The sequence below is a fragment of the Lepidothrix coronata genome, unplaced genomic scaffold (genome assembly GCF_001604755.1).
Source record: "Lepidothrix coronata isolate B3197 unplaced genomic scaffold, Lepidothrix_coronata-1.0 Scaffold32, whole genome shotgun sequence".
NCBI lineage: Eukaryota > Metazoa > Chordata > Aves > Passeriformes > Pipridae > Lepidothrix > Lepidothrix coronata.
Genome location: NW_016690212.1, coordinates 664371 through 689424, shown reverse-complemented (window position 1 = coordinate 689424; position 25054 = coordinate 664371). Strand labels below are relative to the sequence as shown.

The 25054-nt window shown below is 35.8% G+C and overlaps 1 long non-coding RNA gene across 1 annotated transcript in view; it reads right to left on the bottom strand.

Moving 5' to 3' along the window:
• The window catches only part of LOC108495572, a 122289-nt gene extending 97800 nt beyond the window's left edge, over nt 1–24489 (bottom strand). The window contains exons 1-2 of the long non-coding RNA XR_001874165.1: nt 24349–24489; nt 19127–19262 (exon numbers count right to left, since the gene is read on the bottom strand). This is a non-coding gene — a long non-coding RNA (uncharacterized LOC108495572). The remainder of the gene's footprint in view (nt 1–19126; nt 19263–24348) is intronic.
• Between the last annotated feature and the right edge of the window lie 565 nt (nt 24490–25054).

The following is a 25054-nucleotide window of genomic DNA, read 5'->3' as shown; positions in this document are numbered from 1 at the left end:
TGTGGAGGAAGACTAGGAATAATTATGGTTTCCATTGTGATTATGTATTTTTGATTTAAATTTTGTGAAGGTTTCATGGAGTATGTATGACTTTCTGAAAACAAAGCACAAGAAAAGTTTTGTGGTTTAGGTTTGCTAAATTTTTCTTCCATGATTTAGACTTTATAGATGTCATAATGCTTTTGCACACCTTGTGCCTTTTTCTAAACCTCTTGCCAGGAGTTTGGCATCAAGGGGTGAACAAAAATAATATTTTACAAGGTTTCTGATGTCTCTGAAGCTGTGGCTAGTAGTAGTCCGTATAAGGAAGGATGTGGTGTTTCCAGGGGTTGGGGTTTTTTGTTTATTTTCTTTATTCTTTTCCCATATACTAATGTCCTTATTGCTTGATAGCTACTCTCACACTAAAATTGCCATAAAGCTTTCTGTCCCCTGGCCTGCTGGCCCAAAACATACAGTACAAGACAAAATGTAGTGTTTAATTATAAATTCAGGTGTTTGAACAGAAATGGTGTTACTATGAAATCAATGAAAATTTCCTTTCTAGAACTGCTGAGCTTTTTAGCTCATGGCTTTCAACTGGGGAACCAGAAACCCTCTGGCTGGATCTTTTTTAATGATTTTGGATAACTGAAGAGTGTGTGCACGTGTATACACAAATATATATATGAAAACCACAATTTGAATGGAATACTAACTATCTTTTGTGCTTCAAATTCAGTTAGCAGTACAGCATCGTCATAAAGATACATGGGACTGTTAAATTTTAATGAGTATTTATTTTTATTAGGGTGAACATATGGGAGGTCTGTGTGGGCATGTGAATCAAAACAGAGAGATTCCTAGTTGCACTCTATTCATTTTATATTATAAAGTAGTGATCTTAGTATTTCTCTCTATTGAGTATATTCACTTTTTACATTTGTGAGGTGACCATTTTGACAGCAATACTGATTTATGATAATTTTTTTCAGTTTTTGAATTGGCATGTAGAACCAAGGAGGAGTAAACAATCCCAACTATTTTAAAGTACGTTTAAGATTTATTACCTAAGATTGGATTGACTTAAATGCCCTTTGTGCAAATACTGGAATAGTAGGTTAAAAATGTAAGGTAAAAAAAAGTGAGCTAGAATTCACTATTTGAGGTATGTTCATGCTTATTACCTTAGTCAACTTTTTACTGTAAATGGAGAAATACTTTTATAACAGCTTCATAAATAAAACATACAATAAGGCTTTTAATATATCTATTTCCCTAGAAAGGCCACCCTTTTGTTCTGCATAGAATTTTATTCAAGTACTGCATCAGTTTGAGTTCTCCTTAAGTGTCAATTTACTCAGGTTGTCTTTGTGAAAATGAACAATAATGTATAAGTAAAAAGAAAAAAACTATAAATGCTTCACCCAAGGGCTTTTCCCTCTCTCATTGCCAGTCACCTCTGATGAAGTATAGCTGCTTTCTCTAAGTGATGTAAATTACAATATACTTTATGAAAATGACTTTGCCATTCGTAGGAAACCACTGCAAACTGTCTCACGTTGGTATTTTTCTGGCATAAACAGTATATATGCAACCAGTATAACCTTAAAAAAGCAGGTTTCAATTCTGTTCCCTGCCCAGGGACTTCATCTAGAATAAAAAAATATGTGGGGTGGTTGAGTTATTGTAATGATAACTACAACTTGAACAATAAAAATAGAGTATGATTTTGCTTGTATGAACCCTTCTGAATCAAAGTAAATGTTTTTCAGAAGCAGATTTACAAAACATCTCACATTAAAATAATTGGTATTAACACAGATGGTAAAATTAATCTTGGGCAAGTAAGTCTGTCATCTCCACAAAAATGAATAATGAAATTGTAAATCAAACCCATAACAAGTATAAATAAATGGAGAGACTTAAGTATGGTTTAAATAGCTGTAGCGGGAATGTTGATAGTTTTTGGTTTCTGTTTGGCCCCAGCCACCTGTGGTAGTTTATATTCTCCCTGCCAAGTTCGCTGATAAAGCAGTGAATTCGTCCTTGGAGGGAGAACTTCTGTATAAACCATTTTAATTGGTGTTCTACTATTGGTTCATTGTCTGCCAAGGGCATTTGAAGGAGAAATCGAAGAAGAGGGGAGGAAGGCTCGACCCCCGACTCAATTAGAAAAGACCCCCAAAGCTAACTGCGCATGCATTAGGGGATTTCCAAAGTTCTCACGCATGCGCTGAAGGGATGAACTTACATAACCAAGAGGGTAGGATTGGGAACCTCTGGCCAGGCGGTACTGGCCACACCTTCCCAGGCAGAGGTGTTCAATGGACTGTATAAAAGCAGACAGGTGTTCTGTGTGTGGTTGGCTTGCTCTACGCAAAGGATCAAGTTGCCTTTAGCGGGGATGCCTGCTATCGTAGGAGCCTGCTAACCCTCCGGAAAACGCAGCTGCTGCAGAGGATTTTATAGTATCTGGAATGGGTAAGATCATCCCATAAATGGCACCTGAATGAGTAGGGTGTCGTGTTTCCTCTCTGGTTTTCTCTATCTCTCAGGTGCCCGTTTTTTTCAGTCACTTCTTTGTAATAAATATATGTTTTATTGAGCTTTCAACGGTGTCTTGGTTTGCAAGCTTCAGTATGTTCCGAACCCTCCCTAATACAATAGCTAATGAAAACTCAAATTTTTGTCAAGAAACCCACAAAAGCCGTGCTCTCTGAAGTCAGTAGATGATATTGAAACAATGTTACAGGGAAATTTGAGGTGGGTTATTCATATAGACAGCTCCCTGTTTAAGCCACACTGTCTGGCATGGTACCTTAAAATGTATAACTGAGCCTATCACAACCTGTATCACAAGAAGATACAAATGGCATCTGACGTATTTGTATGCAGTGTTATTTACTATGAGGACTAGCTTAATACATCTTTTTTTTTTTTTTTTTTGGTAACAATAATTACAGGAACATGAATATACAAATATTTATGTTCCTTATTCTTCATGATTAATGCAGAATCACCTCTGGAAGCAGACATACTGCTAACTGCCACAAATGAGAACACATACATATCCCTAATTACTACAAACACGTTGTATTCCAATGAAATTATGAGTGTGCTCACTGCTCTTTCTATTAGTCCTACAGCTATAGTTTTTCAGCAGGGTAAACTGATGTACAGGCATAATGCATGTTTTTGAAAACAAAACCAACAACCACAAAAAGAGCAAAATCTGTCCCACTAAACTCCCAGATAGTGATATGGCATCAGAAACAGAATTCACTATTCCTTCTCCTCTCCCTATACTATTCAGGTGAGTTTTCTCCCTCAAATTATCAGCTTCCTAAATGTCAGAGATAGGTTTTACTTGTGTACTCTCTTATTTCCTAAATTAAAAACTAAGCAGTTCCAGATTTTTAATTAATTTAGTTTACTGTATGTAAACTGACCATAAAAGTTTGCAACTTAATAAGAATATAATTAATTTTCCCATACAGAACATCAAAATATAAACATAAGCAGACTAAAATTATTTAATAGACAGCTAAAAATAAATACTTCTCAGATTTTTATTTCACAATTAACCATTTTGCAAAAGGAGCAAGCAGACAAAATATTATCCTCTTAAATGAAACTGTAGTGTAGACATTTGACTTTTACACTGTAATTTTTTTTCCCTCTTGATTTTAACCCTGACCTCTGCACAGCACATTTATGCTACCTGTCTATAAGTCTAACAGGACAATACAAATCAGGCAAATGAAGATCTCTCTGTAAAATATTTCATAGCTGAATTTGGCACAAAACTTAAAAATGTCATTTTACAAGAAACTGGATTGACCCATTTTGGCCTATGCAAAGAAATATGTTACAATCTCATCTAAATTGTTAAAATCCTAATTAAAAATAGCATTTTTCATTTTAGCACATATTACTTAATACACTGTATCTACAATAGAAATATATCTATTTTTCTTAGAGAGTACCTAAAGAAACACCAGAAGATCAGGTACAGAAATAAAATCACTGAGGTTAAAAAACGGTGCAAGGTTTTTGATATTCTGCACTAATAATTTCCTTTCATAAAGAATTAGCAAAGGAGATGTCTTTTTTATGTGGGTCATACCTGGTTTAGTGTAAAAATCCATAAAATTGGATTTTGTATGGTAATAATGATTATGATAAAAGCAGAGGGGACTTAAGCCCTCTCAGCCATCCCTTATCTCTGAGCAGAGCATAGGATCATATGTAGCAACTGCAAGATTTCATTAGCCTTTGGCCAAAAGCTTTGGTTATACCATTACTTTTTAGTTTTAAGACACTTTTTAATTTTTTTTATTTTTTGTCTATCCGATATTTGTTCATCCCATATTGCTTGTACATGGTGGTATGTAATATCCCAAAGAGAAGCTGATTTTGACTTCTTCCGAATTCCTCCTATTCCTTCACCAGATTCACTGAATAAAAAAGGAAAAAAGGGAGGGAGAGGAAGACTGATGTTCTAAGCATTGCAAAAAAATCAAAATAATTAGATAGATTGAGGTCTTTAAAACAGATAGCTTTCAAAATTTTGTCTGATATCTGTCTTGAAGACTTAGATCAGGAATAAAAAGTTAAAAGTTCTTTTGTTCTTATTGATCAAACTGATGAAATTACACCAAATCAACAAAAGCAGTCGCTGTGTCCATTATCCTGAATAAAACTGGATAAAAGACTGCTACATGAGAAGGAACTTCTGTGTTATTTTCTATTCAATAAAATTAAAATTCAGTTTGTGAATAAATTGTAATCAGAACTTAAAAATATACGTTCTTAAATTTTGTGCCAGACTTAGAAAAGTATTCCAATATTTTGGTCCACAACACTGCAATTATCCACTCACTACCCATCAGAAACTCTTAAAAGCATTTTCAAAATCAATTTTCTGATGAAAGTATTCTTCATAGAGTAATTATAGATTAACTCATCTGTATCTTAATAAATAATAATAAAATATTATTGCCAATCCAAGTTATGAGACCTTGGACTCTGCCCTCAGCTCCAAGCACTTGTCTCAGGGCTGGCCTGGGCTCACCTTGGCAGAGCTGGACTGGGCTGTTTTCACATTCTGCTTTGGAGCGAAGTGCCTGTTGCATCCCGTACCTGAGCCTGAGCTCTGACAATGCTGTGTGGGGGGTATACAAGAGCACTGTACACCTTCCAGGATTTAATTTAGGACTCTAATGACATTTGATAAACTACCCTTCTCTGTGCATGCAATTCTTCTTGATGAGGCTCTCACTGCCCACAAAGGACTCACAGAGACATTGGAAAGGAGAGTACAACAATAAAGAAAAGAACTATTAATAAATTTTGTGTAACAACTTTAATTGTGTTCTTAAAGGGTTCTGCTGTACTATTTTGATGTAAATATTGCAACTGAACTAAAAATAATTGCTAATTTTGATTTCACTGCTATTTGTTTTATTTAGACTAACAATAAATTCTTGACTCTAGGTGTATAGTGTGTTCCCTTTCTCCATAACACTTTTGTGCTGGTTTTGGCTGGGGTAGAGTTAATTTTACTCACAGTGGCTAGTATTGGACCTGTGTTTTGGATTTATGCTGAACACTGATTCGATAACAAAAAGGTGTTTTTGTTATTGCTGAGCAGTGCTTACACAGAGCCAAGGCCTTTACTGCTTTTCATACTGCCACACTGGCAGGGAAGCTGGGGGTGCATGAGAGGTTGTGAGGAGACACAGCCAGGACAGATGACTCAAACTGAGCCAAGGGATATTCCATACTATATGGGATCAGTATATAAAACTGAGAGGAAGAAGAAGGAGTGGGGGGGAAGTTTGTAGTGATGACATTTGTCTTCCCAAGTATATATGATGGGGCCCTGCTCTCGTGGTGATGTCTGAACACCTGCCTGCCTATGGGAAGCAGTGAAAGAATTCCTTGTTTTGCTTTGCTTCTGTTCATGGCTTTTTCTTTTCCTATCAAGCTGTTTTTATCTCAACCCATGAGTTTTCCAGCTTTTATGCTTGCAATTCTCTTTCCGATCACACTGGTGAGCGAGCACAGGCTCTTTCTGATCACACCCAGCGAGCAACAGGCTGCCTGGTGCTTGGTTGCCAACTGGGGTTAAACCACAACAACTTTAAACTTGAAAGTGTTTCTTGGTTTGAAAGTTTTGTCTTTCTTTTTATTTAGTACTATCCCAGCCCTTGAGTCATTGCAAACTGTATCAGTCATAGTTCTTGTAAGTCTAGTTCATTGTTAAAATGTTAGGCAAAACAAAATGTTATATGCATTTCCCTGTTTGATAAATTCATTGAGACATATTAATTTTATAGTTTTTATTTAATTTATACTATATCTTGCTGATTTTGTATTGGTTTTATGTCTTAATGTAAAATGCTCTCCCAATTCTAACAATGTCATTTCTCATACATTTATCTTTCAAATTTGCAGTGCAATTTCACAAACCTATTTTAGCTTGAATTTCACTAGTTTTGCATGCTGAAAATGTACATGAATAATGATTACTCAGACCTGAGCTATCATTGTTTTCTTCTGTGAGTAATTTAAAGGAAGATCAAATATCAAATTCCCTCCTCATATTGAATACAACTAGTTGTGAGCTAACAAATTGCCATTTAAGATTGTGAACATGACAAGGAACAGACAGAAGGAGCTTTCAGTTTTGCACAACCATTCAGACATCAAAGATACTGCACCTTTTCTTTCTCCTGTACATACATAGGGAGTCTTAAATGCCCTGTGCAACAGCAGTTCAAAATTCATATGAGTTTTCTTTCTCTAAGGCATTACTACTGATCTGCCCTCTGCTTTATCTTTAGAACATTTAGCCCTAAATACTCAGAAGTCATTACTTGGAAACAGATGATACTATTATTATGATAAGTCCCTCCCCTTTTTCCTCACACATGGTGTTAACATTTCTGCCACACCAATGACTCTAATGGATACCAGTAAGATGTACTTCAAAACTGATAATTTCAACTCCTCTTGCTTATCACAAGGGCCGCTAGTTTTAGCTAAGCGCATTTTGGAGCACATGTAGTCTCTGTCTTGGGCTGATGGATACAGCAACTGCTTTCCTGTATCCACACAGCTACTCACTTACTCCTAGGAGAAACTAAGATGACAAAAAATTAGTCAAACTAAAGACAAGGAAATTGCAATTTAAACTCTTTGTCGACATCTTTTTACAGGTACTACCTATTTGTTATGGATTATATGCTGCATTTTTGGAACTGTTAAATTTCTTGTTCTGACCATTGTCAGGACTTACAGTGACCTTACTTTACACTGACTTGGAGTTATGCTTATTCATTTTTTCTTTTTTTTTTTTTTTTCAATTACTCAGAGTCCATTTTTATTTGCCTGTCTCCAATTGGGTAGAAGACAATATCATAGTTTTAATTTTGATTTCTTGCAAAATTCTCAGTTAATGCTTTTATTGTTTGGTCTTGATATGTGGTTCCTTTCTTCATAGAATCAGAACTATCAGCATTTACTGAAGCCTGGTTATCTAAGTCTTGTTTTCATCTAAAATGTTCTACAATGTCTAAATGCATTCCTTCTACCTGAAAAATCTTTCCTATGACTAAAAGCATGTATAGCCTTCATAAGAAAATGTATGTTAGAGCTTCAAGCATGGAAAAATTAATTTTGTACCAACTAAAATTAGAAGAAACCTGTTTGATAGTGTGGTTCAAATCCCTGCTTAAAATAAGTCTGACTTCTAATTTGACTCCACTTAGAAGGTTTTGTCTAAGGATAGAGATTTCACAACCTCTGTGAGCAACCCTAAACCTGTCAAGTTTTCCTTTGTATCTTCTTTGTAATAACCCTCCAGATTGCTGAAAACCGGACTCTTCCTTAGCCTTCTCTTCTTAAACCTGAATTAATCGAGTTCTCATTTGCTCTCAATACAATGATGCTTCAGACCCCTTCTCTTCCTAGGGACCCTCTCCTGGCCTTGTTTCTGTTTTGCAACAATTTTCCAGTAGAAGAGAGCCCAAAACTGACTGAATAACATATCTTTAAACAGCTATAAATATTGTTCTATTGCTAATCATCACAAAACCGCATGTAGAGTTGTAACAAAGAAGCAAGCATCTCATTTTCCCTCTTTTGAATTTTTTTCAGAATTCCCATCTCTACCATTGCTGTTCACCTTCTCAAACTGCTAAATTAAATACAGTGTCTCTTTGCTTATGTTCACCACCAACTTATTAAAAAGAAAAAATTAACCACTATGCTCTAGAACAATTTACTCAGAGCTTCATGACCTTTGTATCCATAACACCAACATACTTGTCCCACTTGCTTGAGAAGAGACCGTTACAGCAATAATATCTCCATTGGAAACCAAATAATTGGACAATAAATAATAATAAAAATATAATGTCCTTCTTTTCTAGGGTAAAAATCCTCACTTCTTCCCTGAAAATCTCTCATATTTTGTTTATACATTCACTGATAATATTTTTAGTATTTTTAATTTCTCTGTGTATGTGAATGACTGTTAATGTATTTCAGATCTCCTATTGAAGATCCTCTGAATACTCGTGCTGACAGTATAGAATCATAGAAACAGCTGGGTTGGAAGGGACCTCTGAGATCAAGTCCAATCGATCCACTACTGCCGTGTTACTAGACCATGGCACTAAGTGCCACAACCAGTCTCATCTTAAAAACCTCCAGGGACAGAGAATCCACCACTTCCCTGGGCATCCCATTCTAATGCCTGATTACTCTCTCTGTAAAGAATTTCTTCCTAATATTCCACCTAAACTTCCCCTGGCAGAACTTAAGATCATGCCCTCTTGTCTTACTGATAGCTGCCTGGGAGAAGAGACCAACCCCCACCTGGCTACAACCTCCTGTCAGGGAGTTGTAGAGAGTGATGAGGTCTCCCCTGAGCCTCCTCTTCTCCAGGCTAAATGACCCCAGCTCCCTCAGCCTCTCCTCATAGGACTTGTGCTCCAGTCCCTTCTGCCTCGTTGCTCTTCTCTGGATCTGCTCCAGCACCTCAATATCCTTCCTGAACTGAGGGGCCCAGAACTGGACACAGCACTCCAGGTGTGGCCTCACCAGTGCTGAGTACAGGGGAAGAATCACTTCCCTGGTCCTGCTGGCCACACTGTTCCTGATCCAGGCCAGAATGTCATTGGCCTTCTTGGCCACCTGGGCACACTGCTGGCTCATGTTCAGCTTCCTGTCAATGCAAACTCCCAGGTCCCTTTCTGCCTGGCTGCTCTCCAGCCACTCTGTCTCCAGTCTGTAGTGCTGCAGGAGATTGTTGTGGCCAAAGTGCAGGACCCACTTGCAATTACCTGGTTTTTCCATAGACTTTTTTTCAGCAGAGATCTAGGGAGGTTTTGTTTGTTTATTTGTTTGTTTGTTTGAAATGAAAGCTGTAAGTGATGGAACATGAAGTGGTGACCACAGAAAAAAAGAACTCTAGTTTGATAAGTTGCCATAGGACAATCTATCAAAGTTGGTGTGGATCAATCAATATCTGCAAACTAAAATTATTGCAAATACATTTATATTTCAATTACCTTTTTTAATGTAGGAACACAAAATACTGTAAAAGTACAAAGAATGAAGCTGATTGAAAGATGAATCTATGATTAATGACAAGTTCAGTCTCAAACAGTGTTATAACTGACTGAGTCTTAATATTACACAGTAGGTGTAAACTTCTTGTAAACCACTAAGAAGGCTGATAGAAAAAATGAAATGTAATGATTCCTACTCTTATGACCTCATACACAAATCACAGAATCACAGGATATGCTGAGTTGGAAGGGACCCACAAGGATCATCGAGTCCAACTCTTAGCCCTGCACAGGACTGTAATTTGTTGCTGAACAGTCCATGAACATGAGCACAATGGATAAATCATAATTTTCATGAAAAAAGTTGATCTAAATTTAAAAACATGATAATGAGCATAATTATTATTTCATTTTGAGTTATTTGACTGAGAAGAAAATTAAACTTGGTCTAGAGTAAGTCTCAAGAAATATTAATGATCCATGAATTCTGGTGAGCTAGGTGAGAGGTTTTTCACTTAGCTTCAAGAAAGTTGCTATTTTTGCCCTAGAAACAGATTATGTCACACATATAGCTCAGAATATGAATTTTATTTAAAATACAGACATTACTTAAACACAGGGTCTTCACAATCTGTGCACATAATCTTTCAAAAATGATCCTCTGCTTCCAAAAGGAGTAGGAACTGTGGCAAATCTCATAGTCATGATTGTCTCGTTTTCATGTAGGAATTACTGAATTAAACTCTATGACCTGCCTTACAAAGGCAATCTGCCTAGGTGATTTTGTAGCTATATTTTCCAGATAAAAAGGTCAACATACCAAGTGAACTATCCTTAATTTTTCTTCCTCTGCTAATTAAGGTTCTCTGCACATATTTTTCTACAGTTGGTTATTACTCCAGGATCTATCAGCAAAGATAAACTGATTTCTTAAAACCTCTTTCTTGGCAGAGACCTCCTAAATGAAATGTGCTTAACTCAACTCATATCAGCCAAAATATTTAAGAAGTGGAGGTAAGAGGACTAATAATCTCAACCAGGAGGTCATGAGCAGGTGAAGTCAAAATGATAGCAGTAATATGTTCCTCTGCCTGTGGAAAAAAACATGTGAAAATGGAATAACGGAAGTATACCTGTTCAGCTACTAATACAATTTACTTAGGGTAAATTGTGTGAAAAGAGATACTGAGGTACAACTTCAAAATTGTTCTCTGCCATTTTAATATCTAAATTCATGTTTGAGTCATATAGAGTTATGAAGTTTCCTGGGGATGTCCTGAGCTGGCTTACTTGCATCTGTGACAAGACTGTGACATAATCCATCTTTCTGCAGAGGAAGATCTGATGTACAAGATTCTTCACGTTTCATTCATAATAGACATGTTATTGTTTGAAGCAAGAGTTAGGGTCAATATAATCTTGCTTCATTTGCATACCAAGAAACAAATTAGCTTTAAGGTTATTGTTATATGCAAGCTGCATTTAACAACGAACTGAATTATACAATACGGTTGGGGAAAGTAATTTCCTCTTAAACTCCTGTTCATTTCCTGTGCAAGTAACAACACAAAATTAAAACCTGACAGTGTACACTGTAGAAATAAAGGAGGACATCTGCAGATTTGAGGCTCTGACTGATCACATTAGAATCTGATTAGCTATTCATAGGGTAAGATAGGTATGTTATTTCAGTTTTTAATAATAATAATAAATATTATTATGGGGGCCTCTGGTGGTCTAGTGGTTAGGGTGCAGGACTCTCACCGCTGCGACCCGGGTTCGATTCCCAGCCCCCCGGGCAGATGGAGCTCGTTAGCCCTGTGAGGCAATCCATCTAAGAGAAGGTCACTCTAAACAAACCTACGTCCTGGGGACCTCACTGCCACTGTCCAAGTTTGCTTGGCCCCGGCAGATGAACCTCAGGATTAAAGGGTGGGCTCAGTTCAGCGCACACTGTGTCTCACCTAAAAAATCCACTGCGCAGGCTCGAAGGGTCAATGACCTTTCCCAAATCTTCGCTCGCGAAGACTGGCCATTATTTCAGTTTTTAACACAACAGTAATTGCACCATTAGTATATTCACTGAAAGTATGAAAGATGAAAGTTGTAACAGCAGAACTTTGTCTGGTTTATTATTTTACACAATTGTTGCTAAATATAAATTTCAGTTGTTCATTTTTGAGCTCTGGATCATGAGGTTTTAAATGAAAATTATAAAGATTGTAATTAGAAACCAGTAGAGGCAAATTAATAAAAAACATGAATGTTTTCTCCTACTAAAGACACACTTGGGAATATTATAGAGACGGATGGAAAATTTATCTGTCTCTGATGTACTGATGATAAAAGCAATAATATACAATACAAAGTCAATTACTTGCTTATACAATTATGAATGTGCCAAAACCATCATCAGAATCACAATTAGCTAGTTAGCACCTTCTCTCACATCCCATATTATTGTATTTGTGTTTGAGTGATCACTGAACAAACAAATGCACCTTTTTGCATCTGTTCCTAATTTAACTGTTCTGATCTGAAAATTCTAGCTCAAAAAGGAAAGTACATCTGGAGTCAATGGTTACATTGAGCACAGTCATGGGAGAACTAGAATTTTAGATTCCTAACCGAAAATTCACAGTTCTTCTAACTTCAGTGTATCGCTTCTTAATTGTGTGTCAAACAGACTGCATTCCTCGGGCATTAAAAGTTTTTAAGCATAATATTCAAGTTCTTAAAATTTCTTCTTTGATTCATCAGAAGTTCTTTAATTCTTAACGCAGAAGATATTTGCCTACCTTATAGTTTAACACAGTGAAAATCCAGAAGATCACATTACCCTAGGCTTCAGTTCCTCTATGGATTAAGCCCAGTTGAGCCAGTGCTGCTGGACTCCTGGCGGAGTTTGAGCTCTGCCAGTGCCTCTATGGGAAATATCTGGCAAACTCAGGGGGTCCCTGTCAAACACACAAGACCCCCTGGGGTATCTCAGCCTGAGGAGGCTGCAGGGATATGCTCATGCTCAACTGGGAGCAGCCAGAAGACTGTGGCCCAGGGTGAGGAAACATTTAGAAACAAGCCAAAGCAGTCTGGTGAGAAGTTAAGCAAACTTCACATCAGTTCATTTGAACTGAAAAGCTACACAAGACAGAGACAAGTCAGCTTAGGACCACAGAACTGTAACACAGATTCGGTGGAAACCTGGTTCAAACTCTGTATTAGGTAGGTATGAGCAATCCATTCCAGAAATTTCTAACATGATTGCACTTAGCTTGGCTAAGTGTGATCAGGATCTGTTTCTACCCTAGGGTGTTTTCACATACAAGCTCTGCAGAATACTGTACAGATGGTCTTGGGCCTCAAAAAGAGATGAAATTATCTGCTGAGTTTAGGTGTAAGCCAGGTGTTCTTCAGAACAAGAGCAACAGGTCTTGGAAGTCGGACTTTGATGATCTTCATGGATCCCTTCCAAATCAGAACAGTCTATGAACCTCATGGGAACAGGGGAATATATGGAGAGGACCTTCATTAGTTTTTCTTGAAACTGAAATCTTGCAATACATGTTTTTAATTATTTTCTCTTAAAGTGTAACTAAAAATAATTTGAAGCAGATCAAAATACTCGTATTTTCCCTTTTCTACAAAATTTCACATGCAAAATCAACACATCATCCATTTAATTTATAAGGCAAAATTAGTCATGGATTTTAGTAAAAATATATATATGCATTACAAGATTTAGAGTGGCACTGTATGTTGGCTTTTAATGTTATGTTTTCAGGTGCTAAATGGAAAATAAAATATAAATAAATTTATTTAACCTATCCTTACGGCAATTAGGAACAAATGGAATGCTTGGAAGTTGATAAAAGTTGTATTAAAAAAAAGGAATAAAATGTTTAAAGATTAATATGCTAATTATTATTCTCTGTATTAGAAATCAAAAATACAAATAAGAATAGCAGCAAGAATAAATGCAGTAAATGTTTTTACAGCACAGAGAGGAGCATGAACTCCAGTGAAGGGGACTAGAAATTTCATATAAATAGCCTGTATTGTGGCTGTCATTCGTATTGCCTGGTTTAGTACATCAAAGCCAAGAGATAAGCAACTCCAGGGAGGAATCTATTGTGTCACAACATAGGATGAACCTTAATTAGTTATCTAGGCTACCTCTTGAGAATAGACATTCAACTCCTTTATGCTAAAGGTTAAGTGAGAGAATGTCAGTCCTATGTCTGCTCCTTTAAGGAATAACAAAATGTGCACAACAGATACTGCTACTAATAAAGAAGGGATTGTGTCATTTTTTTGCCAGCTTTTGTGTGTAAAGAAAGCTTGAACTTGCTTTCATTCATGCAAGACACTAGCAGTGGATTTCTCCTACATCCTTACAAGATGCCAACATTTTGTCCAAAAGAATTTTATTTTATTTGAGTGTCATATTAGATATTCACTGTCAGTGTACTTTTTAAAAAACTCACAGTTGCAGATGTCCAATGAAATATTGAAAGTTCTCTTTTAGAGGACTGTTGTAAGTTAAAATAATTTGAAAAAGAAGTAATTGTAAGAAAGCTAGAAAACATTACACCTCATCTCTTTTGTGATAATATGCAATGCATTTGATAATGGACCCCACTTATTCCCATGTATTATTATTTTCAACACAGCACAGTAATTTTTTTGCAGAGTATTTCTACAGAATAACTAGAATGCTTGAAATCCTTTTGTCCTGGAGGTCACTAGTATGAGATACAAAAGTAGTGATGAATAGAAGCATTTATTCTGAAAACCTGAAAAAGTCTATATTTAGATATACAGACTAATATTCCTTAAATATTCATTTTTAAATTACAAACTACTATAATTACAACTAAAATTTCTGTGAAAGAAAATGCAATGTGTTCCATTGTAAACAACAATGTAAACAATTAAAACTATTGTAAACAATAGTTTTAAAATTCTAACCAAAGCATCTTTCATTTAAGAACACTCTCAGTTTGAAGTAATGTATTGCGTAAGGAGTGAGTCTTAGAAATATCAATTATGCAGAGATTACTTCTGGTGACAGACATTAAAGACAAAATTCATTAATTTTGTGGACAAAAATTAAAACAGATTTGTTTTTTTCTCTTTCCCCTCCCCCAAGGCAGTGGTGACACAGGAAAACATTTTTCTTATTTTTTAACTCCACAGAAGTTAGGTGAGGTCCCTATGAGGAAAATGTTGATTCACTTCAAGCTTTTTGCTACTCCCAATTCATAACTGAAGTCGATGAGAAAAAAATTTACTGTAATGTAATAAATCAAAGCCTTCCATAATGTTTCCAAACAAACACCAGAAGCAAACTTTTCCCTTGGTATTAACCTTTCTACTATATCCAATGTCCATCTCCTGAGACATGAGTTTTAGTCATATCATATCACAGAATGCATGAGGTTGGAAGGGTCTACAGTGGGTCATCTGGTCCAACCTCTCTGCTCAAACAGGGTCATTCTAGAGCACATTGCACAGGATTGCATCCAGATGGTTCTTGAATACCTCCAGTGAGGGAGGCTCCTCAGCTTCTCTGGACAACATGTGCCGGTGCTCAGCCACCTGCACAGTAAAGGTCTTCCTCATGTTCAGGTGGAACTTCCTGTGCATCAGATTCTGCCCATTGCCTCTTGTCCTGCTGCTTGGCACCACCAAGAGCCTGGCTCCATCCTCTTGACACCCTCCCTTCAGACATTTATATATACTGATGAGGTCCTCTCTCAGTCATCTCTTCTCAAGGTTGAACAGGTACAGATCCCTCAGCGTTACCTTATAAGTGAGATGCTCCAGTCCCTTAACCATCTTTGTTACCCTCCACTGGACCTTCTCCAGGAACTCCTTATCCTTCATTTTCTTGCACAGATTTTATAGTAGACAAGAAAGAAAAATGACATTGGCTTTCTATCACTGTAGAGTTATGTAGAGCCTATTTGCTTCTGTTGAGGAACTTTGAGAGTGTTTAAGAAATTTTTAATTGTTAATTTTTGTCATAACCCCATAACTTTAAAAGATGTGGAAAGTCTCTGATCTCTATAAAGAACGAATCATTAAAAAGGAGCCAGTGGCAAATCTGGAGGTAATGATTTAAATTACAGTTTCTGAGGGGAGGTCTCAGTGGAGAAAATGACTCCACACCTTTCTAGGGAATGTTATTTGAATTGGATTCCATTCCACAGAAGTAACATTTTGAACTTACAAATCCAGCAGAATTTAGAGTAAACAGTAAGGTTTATTGGTGAATTTTAAAGACAAAGCCAAAGACTATGAAATTGAGTCTATATCATTTTACTGGTAAACAGTGAAAAGTACTGGAGGTTGTTTTCGTCATTCAAAACTAGATGAAAACCCAATGCTATGCAAATGGAAGGTATCATAAAAGTCAAAATCAAAGTTTGGAACATGGAATAAAAACTGGAAATACAAAACAAGCCAGACACACACTGACCTGTGGAAATCCATCAGTAATTTCGTATCTGCTCCTATAGTGTATACAGAATTGAGGAATGTTATATAGATCTGAAGAATATGAAGAGCAATTATGTTAGCTGTGTAGCTAAGGTAATTTGGATTTGTGATTTACAGGCAGCTAGATAACAGACAGTTGAGCCGAAAATCTGTACTGCATCAAAAGAAATAGTCGAGGTATACATCCTAGACCTCTGATATTGTGCAATAACAACATATAAAAATATTATATCTATAAATGTATTTTATTTATATATATAATACTCTTTCATACAAATATAAGAGATAAATATCACGAACTGATCACATAGGATGTATAACAGTGTGAAAAGACATTTTGATTTCTTAGAAGATCTAGTTAACTACTTAAAAACTGTATATTTGTATAGAACTAGTAAGAAGCAATATATATTCTGACAGTGCTTAAACTGCTAACTGCTGTAAAGCAACATATATTCTGCCATGGCTTGAACAGTAGAAGGCAAGTTGCTTTACTGTTACAGAAATTTGCAATCAGGAGACCATTGCAATAACAGGATGTTCAGTTAACCACAGCCTACAGACTGTGCATTTACCTTTTGCCTGAATAAGGTAACATTGTGCGATTCAACTTGTAGGTTTTAAGGGTAGCACACAGCCATTGCATAGACACCCATGCCTATATGAAGTGGTCAAAATTACTATGGGGTGAACGTGCCATTGTCATAGTCCCCAGGCTTGGGCAAGAGTGCTGAAATGTTATTGCAAAGCACACTGCTTAGCCAACGTAAAAAAAGGCTCACTTGGTAAGCTCATATAGAGCTCTCCCCACTGATCCACAGAAGATGAGTGGACTTTTGGGGCGCTGTGGGATCCACAGAGTGGCAACTATTTACTTTTTGTAGTCATCCTTCCCCTTTTTCCTACTTTCCTATTTTCCTTCTTTCTCTCTTTTCCTTAATAGAGAACAGGAGAGAATTATTTTGGTTACCAACATCTGACCTCGACTGTGTCTTAATCTTGCTCCAGGTAGACTCAAACCTTTTCCCCTCTCCGCTTTTGTGGACCGAGGTATAAAATTGGAATTTCTTGAAATTAGTGGATTGTAACAACATTAACGAGTGAAACTTAATATAGAAGAAACTTGGTAAATGTGTACAGAGAGATGTGGTAGAATATACTCTTTGGGATCAGCTGTGTACTGTTTGGTCATCAGTGCTGTTTGTTTACATCTTCTTGGACAAGGTTATCTCCACCAACAGTATGATCCTTCAGCCCCACAGCACATGCCGAAGAATAGTTTTATACCTACAGTGCTCTGCTGTTGCCTACCTGAGAAATGCAAGTTGAGGTTACTTGGGAGTTTTACAGTGTTCAATAGTTTTTTGAATGATCTTGAAGAATTGTATGGGATGGAAATATTAAAAATAGTATGGTTTAAACCATTTTGACTATGGGGAAATCTTTTTGATAGAATTCCCAGAATTATAAAAGCTTTTTGTCACGAGAAGAAAAATCTCAGAATACTAACATACAAAGTATGTGGATGACCATATTGGGGCCCAGGACTAAGGTGAGTTCTAGTGGCATAAAAATGTGAGAGGAGCTAAGGTATTTGACAGTGTGCCATTACCCCACTGCAATAACTGGCACCTATTCGAGTCTGCTTATAAAGTAACTCCAGAATAAAACCTGTGATGACTTCTATTTTGAAAGTACACAAGAGTGAATGAAGCTGGTCATAGAGAAGATAATTTTTTTCAAAATCTTTTTTTGAAAACTGACATTCTGCCAGTTTTCTCATTAATACAGTAAGTAATACAACCAAAATAGAGGTAAAATTATTCTGGAACATCTTCTCAACAAGGATAGGACAGAAAACAAACCTGCAGGAAAAGACAACTCATTAATCTAAAGCTTTATAACTGAAAATATTTATCCATGATTCATTGTATATAAAAATGTTCAAGATTGGAAAACAAAACACTAGATGGATTTAAATGTCTTTAGAAAGAAATGTCAAGATGATTTAGTGATAATTTTCTCATTACATATATGAACCATTTAGAGTGAGAGTGCTTTAAGACAACTCTGATTTTATTTCATCGTAAGGAACTACGTTGATCTAATCCATTTGGGGATGGAAAATAACTTTAGAAAATATTAAAATATACATATTATTATTTGAATAACAACTGCTGACCTATTCAGTAGATGAATTGATTCGTCCATAATTTCAGTGAGTTTTTGAAGTTTTCTCGATATATGGAAATACTAACAACAGACAAAGTGCCATTAAGTTATGCTTCATTAAAATTTCATTCCAGCCTTTCACTTTTGCAGTTCTATTATACTAGACATCCAAAGACTGAAGACAGACCTGTAAAGTTTTAGTTTGTATTTAATAAAGACTCCACTAACTTACGAAGCTACTACTAAGTTTTAATGATTCAGAAACAGACTATCAACTGTCAGGATATTTTTTTTCCTGATGTTTCCGTCTTATAATTTTTTTTATTATTTTATATTCTATATTACATGTGACTTTCACAAAACTCTTGTTTTGAAAATCTTTAGTTTTATTAAAGTGCAAATCTTTGGTTTTATTAAAGTATTTGAAATACGTAACTTCCTTTTCATATTTATTTAGTGGACAAGTAGAATATGAACTGCATGTTTGCTTGTTCATATTTTTCAATATTTTCCACAATAAGTTGACTGCAGACTTACTAAATCAACATACATTTTAAAAATGTTGAAGTTCAGTGTTCAAGTCCTAGATAATAGACCTGTAATTTATCCTTGTTACTTTTATGATCTCTAGAGTAGATACCAGCTTCACAGTTAGCTTTCCAGTTTCTGTACACAGGTTCAAGAAGACAGTTGAGCCAAAAGAAAAAAAAAAAAGAAAAAAGAAAAGAAAAAAAGAAGAAAATGAGATTGAAGAAAGCCTCCATCTTCTTGCTCTTTACCTGCCACAGCTGAGATAGGAGTACAACATCTATTCTGGTTGGAGAATGGGTTTACACTCTCTGGCTCAACTAATTTGGAGACCAACATGACATGAAGTCAGGCATGCTTACCTGTTTCCTTCAGCATTCTATATCTAAGAGAGTATATCGCATTTCAAGGTCAGTGAACAGTTGCATCTGTTATGGTACTGAAATGTCAATACTCCATGTGACAATGCAGACAGAAGCTTCCTTTAGCTCATCGGCCCTGTGCAGAGAGAAGACATGACTGCTTTCTTCACATGCATGCTGAAATGTCTGTAACATCACCAAATAAATTTATGAGTGTGTCAGTAATCTCATGTTTGTTTTCTTTCAATATTTTGTTCAGTGATTTACCAGAGACATAATTTCAGCATTACAAGATGTTGCTTGTTCAGCTCATTTATATTTTCTCTTTTTTTTTTTGAAAATCATTAGTTTTTAATTTTAGTTCTTTAAAAACAAAAATTGTTGTCTCTTAAAAGAGACAATATGTAGAAGATTTATTGCCTCATTCTGTAACTAGATAGCAATTCAGTAATTCCATAAGGGTTTATTTTTTATACCTTTCTATATGTTTTCTGTCTTGAAATTTGCTAATGTGTCTTATTCCCAATGACTGTAAAAATTGCTCACTGGTGCCAAATTAGACCCTTGTCTCACTTTTCTTTCTCTTCTCTACTGCTAAGCTCTTTCCACTCCAAATACAAGGGTTAATTCTGCAACAAACCATGAGCAGCTGTATCTCTAAAATTAGATGGAAACCACATTACAGATATATGAGTTTTCAGAGAGGCAGAAAAGCCAGCATCTATACAGCTCATTGTAGGTCATGGTTATAAATCTCAACTGTTGGCTGCTGTTTTCCCATTATCAGCATGATCCTTCTTTCTCCATATACCCTCTGATAGCTCTTTCATGCAATGTGATGGATGACTGTCTTTCAATTCTCTGTTTTTTAAATGTTGTAGGAAGCATTGAAAAGAAAATAATATCCACCTTCTTCTTATATCTCATGTATCCATCTCATATATTTGCTGCTGCTGCTGCCTTTGTGAATTTTTTTCCCAAAGCTGGCAATGCTTCAATTCTGTGTTTGGCAAAAAAGTTAAATGTGCAGTATACAGATTTGGTGAAGTATAGAGCGTGCCTTTCCTTGCAAAGCAACAGTATCAATAAAATATAGTTCTCTTATGGTAGTGAAGAGTCATAATGAAAAATATTGCAAAGAGAAAATTGCTGGATTATTTGGGAGAAAAATAAAACACTGATAGAATTTGGGATTTTTTTTCCTGGCTGAATAATATCCAGAAGAAAACTAGTAGACAGGTGTTCTGGTTTTGGCTGGGGTAGAGTTAATTTTATTCACAGTGGCTAGTACGGGGCTGTGTTTTAAATTTGTGCTGAACACCGATTTAATAATATAGAGATGTTTTTGTTATTGCTGAGCAGTGCTTACACAGGGCCAAGGCCTTTTCTGCCTTTCATACTGCCACACTGGCAAGGAAGTTGGAGGTGCATGGGAGGTTGTGAGGAGGCACAGCCAGGACAGATGACCCAAACTGACCCAAGGGATATTCCACACCATATGGGATCATGATCAGTATATAAAGCTGGGGGAAGAAGGAGAAAAGGGCGAAACGCTCTGAGAGATGATGTTTGCCTTCCATCGTGTTACACACGATAGGACCCTGCTCTCATGGTGATGTCTGAACATCTGCCTGCCTATGGGAAGCAGTGAATGAATTCCTTATGTTGCTTTGCTTGAGTTCATGGCTTTTCCCTTCCCTATTAAACTGTCTTTGTCTCAACCCATGAGTTTTCCAGCTTTTACCCTTCTGATTCTCTCCCCAGTCCCACTGGTAGGGGAGAGAGAGAGTGGTTGTGTGGGGCTTGGTTGCTGGCTGGGGTTAAGCCACAACAATAGCATAAAATACATAAGAGAGTAGGAGAGAAAAAGATGACAAAATACCTATATTAATAATGCCTGGTTAGGTAACTAATAAAGAATCCAATGAAATCCAGATAGGATTTTCTGTAGTAGTCAAGCAAAGTTTAGTTTCGTTGAGAATCTGTGTCATTAAAAGACACAGTAAAAACGGAAAGGGAAGAGAAGGGGAAAGGGACAAAATAGGAGCAGACAGGTGGATCCCTAGGCTGATGTTTTTGCCTCCTCTCAAAAGCAAGCTGTCTAAAGAAAAGCGAATCTGTGCTTAGATTTTCTTCATCCAAATTTTAATACTACTTTTGAATGCATTATTAGTTTTCACTTTCCATCTCAACCATTCTTATAGAATAGTAAATTTTTGACATTTAAATTTAAGTGGAAACTTTAAAAATATTGTGAATTGTGATAATTTTCTGTGGATTTTCTTCAATAACATTTTAATTATAAATGAACTAGAAAAGTGAGGCATGCAACATTGAGTTTTTGCAGAAGTTTGTATCACAGATATCACCCACACCAGAAAGGTCTGAAGAGATTTTCGATATCAAAGGGAAATACAGATATAAACTGGATGTCCAGAATAAATATTTTCTTTCTTTGTTCTTGCTACATGGAGTAAATAATTATTCCAACATCTTTCACTGGATTTGGTGAAAACTGTTAGCTTACTGCTGACTTGCTGATATTTCGGTTTCTTTTAACAATTTTTCTTTAGTGATTACTGTGAAAGTAGATGGCATACTATCCAAGTTAGTTTATATCCAAATAGCGTTAAGTGACCATTTCTTGGCATGACAAACAAAACCAATCATGTTATTCTGAATTTCAATGTATATGAATATCTAACATCAGAAAAGAAATTTAAACAGAAGAGAGATGCAGCAAAAGCAAATAAAATTTCTACAGTAGTGACTATTTATATAATAATTCACTAAAAAAAAATAGTTCATCTCAAAAAAAGAAAACATTCTAGAAAAAAAGGTAAAAGAATATCCAGGTTTTGCATTAATTCTGAAATTTAAAAAAAAAAAAATCATGCAGGAAGTTTGTTTTGATCAGTGACTATTTTTATTGCTGAAATTATAAATAAAAACAAAGGAAATAGTGACAAAAGTTTCCTGGACTTAGAACCTTTGTTTATGCAAGATAAGAAAATTTATTTACTTCAAACTTGGACATAGACAAATAAATCACACATTGTATGATCTATGGAACCCAGACATTCACAATAGTTTTCTACATGCATTTTTGTTGATCAAAACCTGATAACTGGTATTAATCCTTGCATCACATTTGGTCATGAGAAGACAAGTTTAAATTCAAAATATGATGTTACTACTGATCTAAAAAGGAAACAAATCACTGAAGGTTATATTAGGCTAGGGAATAATTTCAGCTTTCATGAAAAGAAACTTAGAAACAGCTGTCAGGGTTGTTGAAACAAATGAACATGCTTGTTCCATCTGATTGTAGAAGTATGACCTTTTAATGGAAAGGTTGTGAAGAAAGACTCAGGTGAAATGCTGCTTTCCCTGACACATTACTGTGCTTACTGATACCCATTTCCAATTATACTGTCAAGATGTCTGATAAGGGGATGGTGGCAGTCAGACTGTGGAGAGTAGAAGCTGGATATTGATGGACAGAGAAGGCAATGTTCACATTCCCTTAAAATGAAAGGAACTGTCTATGTCTTACATAATTACATAACTTGCAAAGTGAGTGAGGTTTCAGGAAGGATTGGTAGTATAATCATAGCTCATTGCAAAAACTTACCAACTTCTTAAATTTCAGTGGTCTGAAAAAATATTAAAAATATTAAAAACATAGTAATTAGGAAGCCTGTTATCATTACAAGTTCTACGAAAAAGTCAATGAATAACTTACCTAAAGAATGGAGGATTTGTAATACATAAAACTAGAAAATAATGAAAAAGTATATTAAATTAAACTAAATGGAAGAACACGTTACCCAATAACTGATGGCATTATGTATTTTAGCAGTTTTCATTGAAGATTTGCTTTGTTATGATACTTTGGCTTTTTTTGTCAAGAGTGATCTAAGGGTGCATTTTTAGTCATTCTGGTATTAACCAAACTTTTTTCTAGTTCATTTCCTTTTTAAAAAATTATGTCAATTAGTTTAAGTGAGCTTTGATTTTGAGTCTTCAATGTACCTAATTTATTATTTGATCATGCTGCCACCAGAGCTGTTTAAATCTAAGATCACGTAAAATGTCCTCACACAGTTTCAGGGTTTTAGGGTTTGAAATCTGAGAAGAGTCACTACTTGTGGAAGGAATTTAATTGCGCCAAGAAAAAAAATACAATTATGAAATTTGGGAATAGTGTAAAAATTTTAGTAAAGACTGCTTTGTAGAGGCGTAGCAGAACCGAGAAAAAAATTATATAGAAGGATATTGCATAAAATTCAATAGAAGTAGACGCTTTTTTTTTCTTAAACCTGCTTTCGCTGAAAAATGTTAGTAAAGCCAGAGATCAAAAATTGGTGTCGAAGTCTTTACTTTGACAGACAGAATAAACTTGTTTTCAGACAGAATAAACTGGTTTACATTTCAGTTGCAAAAAGCAATGGATAGCAAAACCCTCACAAATATTCAAGCTTCATTTCATGGATGGAACAGGTGAAGAGAGACAAACTATTACTATATGGGAAAAAAATTAGTTCCTTAAATTTAATATAATAATTTCTGACAAAGTTTCTCAAAGGTTTGGGTTTAGGTTTTTGGTTTGTTGCTTTGTGTTTTTTCCTTGTTTGTTTTTGTTTTTTTTTTTTTTCACCAGAAGTGGATATGTTTGCGCACAAGTTAAAACACCATCAGCTGGCTGCTATGCACATACAGAGATGCCAAACAGATAGCTGCTAAAAGATTTAGGTCTTGGATGAGCCTAAAGTAAGAGAAAAGTCATCCATCCCAGGCAAGTTAAATCTCTCCTGTGTACTCAGTGTTTATGATATAATGAATGGGAAGACAGCTGGAAACTGACTGTAACAGAAGGAAATGAACAGAAGAGAAGATTTAAGAGAGAGATGTTATAATATCTTTAAGCAGTGCTTGACCAGGAAAGCATTGTGTTTTCTTCATTCCAATGCAGTTGATCCATTGCTTAGGCACCTATGGTGAAACTTCAATGTATACCAAGAGGAGAATCCCAACCACCAAAGTACTATATCAGCTAGGAAGAGTAGACTTTCTAACACTGATTCCTGAGCAAGACTCACGTCTGAGACCTTTAATGGTTCTCTGTCCTTTACAGGATGCAGGTGAACTGGTTGTGCTATTGACTAGCACTGATACAGCAGCTGCAGATAGCAGGCAAAAAATATAGTGTAGTACCTTACCTCATGCACCAGTTGCTGACTCCCAGATTCAACGCAGCCTGAGCATTTCCTTAATTTTGACACACTAGGAGAAAGTTTTATCTAACAGATAAGTTTATCACCCAAGCTTTTGTGACAAATGCCAGAAAATTCCTTTATCCTTGCAATACCCTGCAGTACCACTTCATTCCCTTAAAAAAAAAAAAAAGAAAACAAACCTTTTTTTCTTTTTTGGCTCTAAAAATGAAGTAGCTCTTTTTGTCTGTCTATTTGGAACTTCTGGAGAAAAGGCACCCAGAATATACAAGCCTGTAACAGATTCCAATTCTTAACAAAGCAGTACAAAGTAGGACAGCCATTGCTATGCTGCCCACATTCCTTTATAGTCATTGCTCTTCTTGCCCAGTTCTTCAAGAACTGCAGACTTTTATGAATAAACATGGCAAAGAAGAATTGGAATTTATTTTTTTGTTATTTTATATTCTCCAGATTCTGACATACATCTATCTGTGTTTCCATGTACACAATTTGGTGTGAAAAAACTTTTACTTTTTGCCTTTTTTGTTTTTTGCTAAGAAAACAAGAAAAGTAAATTTAAATAGCTTTCAATTGAATACTTGTCAGTGTATCAGGTTTCAATGATGCATTTCAATGAGATAGTTCTTTTAAATTCTGATTATATTTTAGAGAAAATGGGTTAATTTCTTAATCCTTCTCATAACGCTCC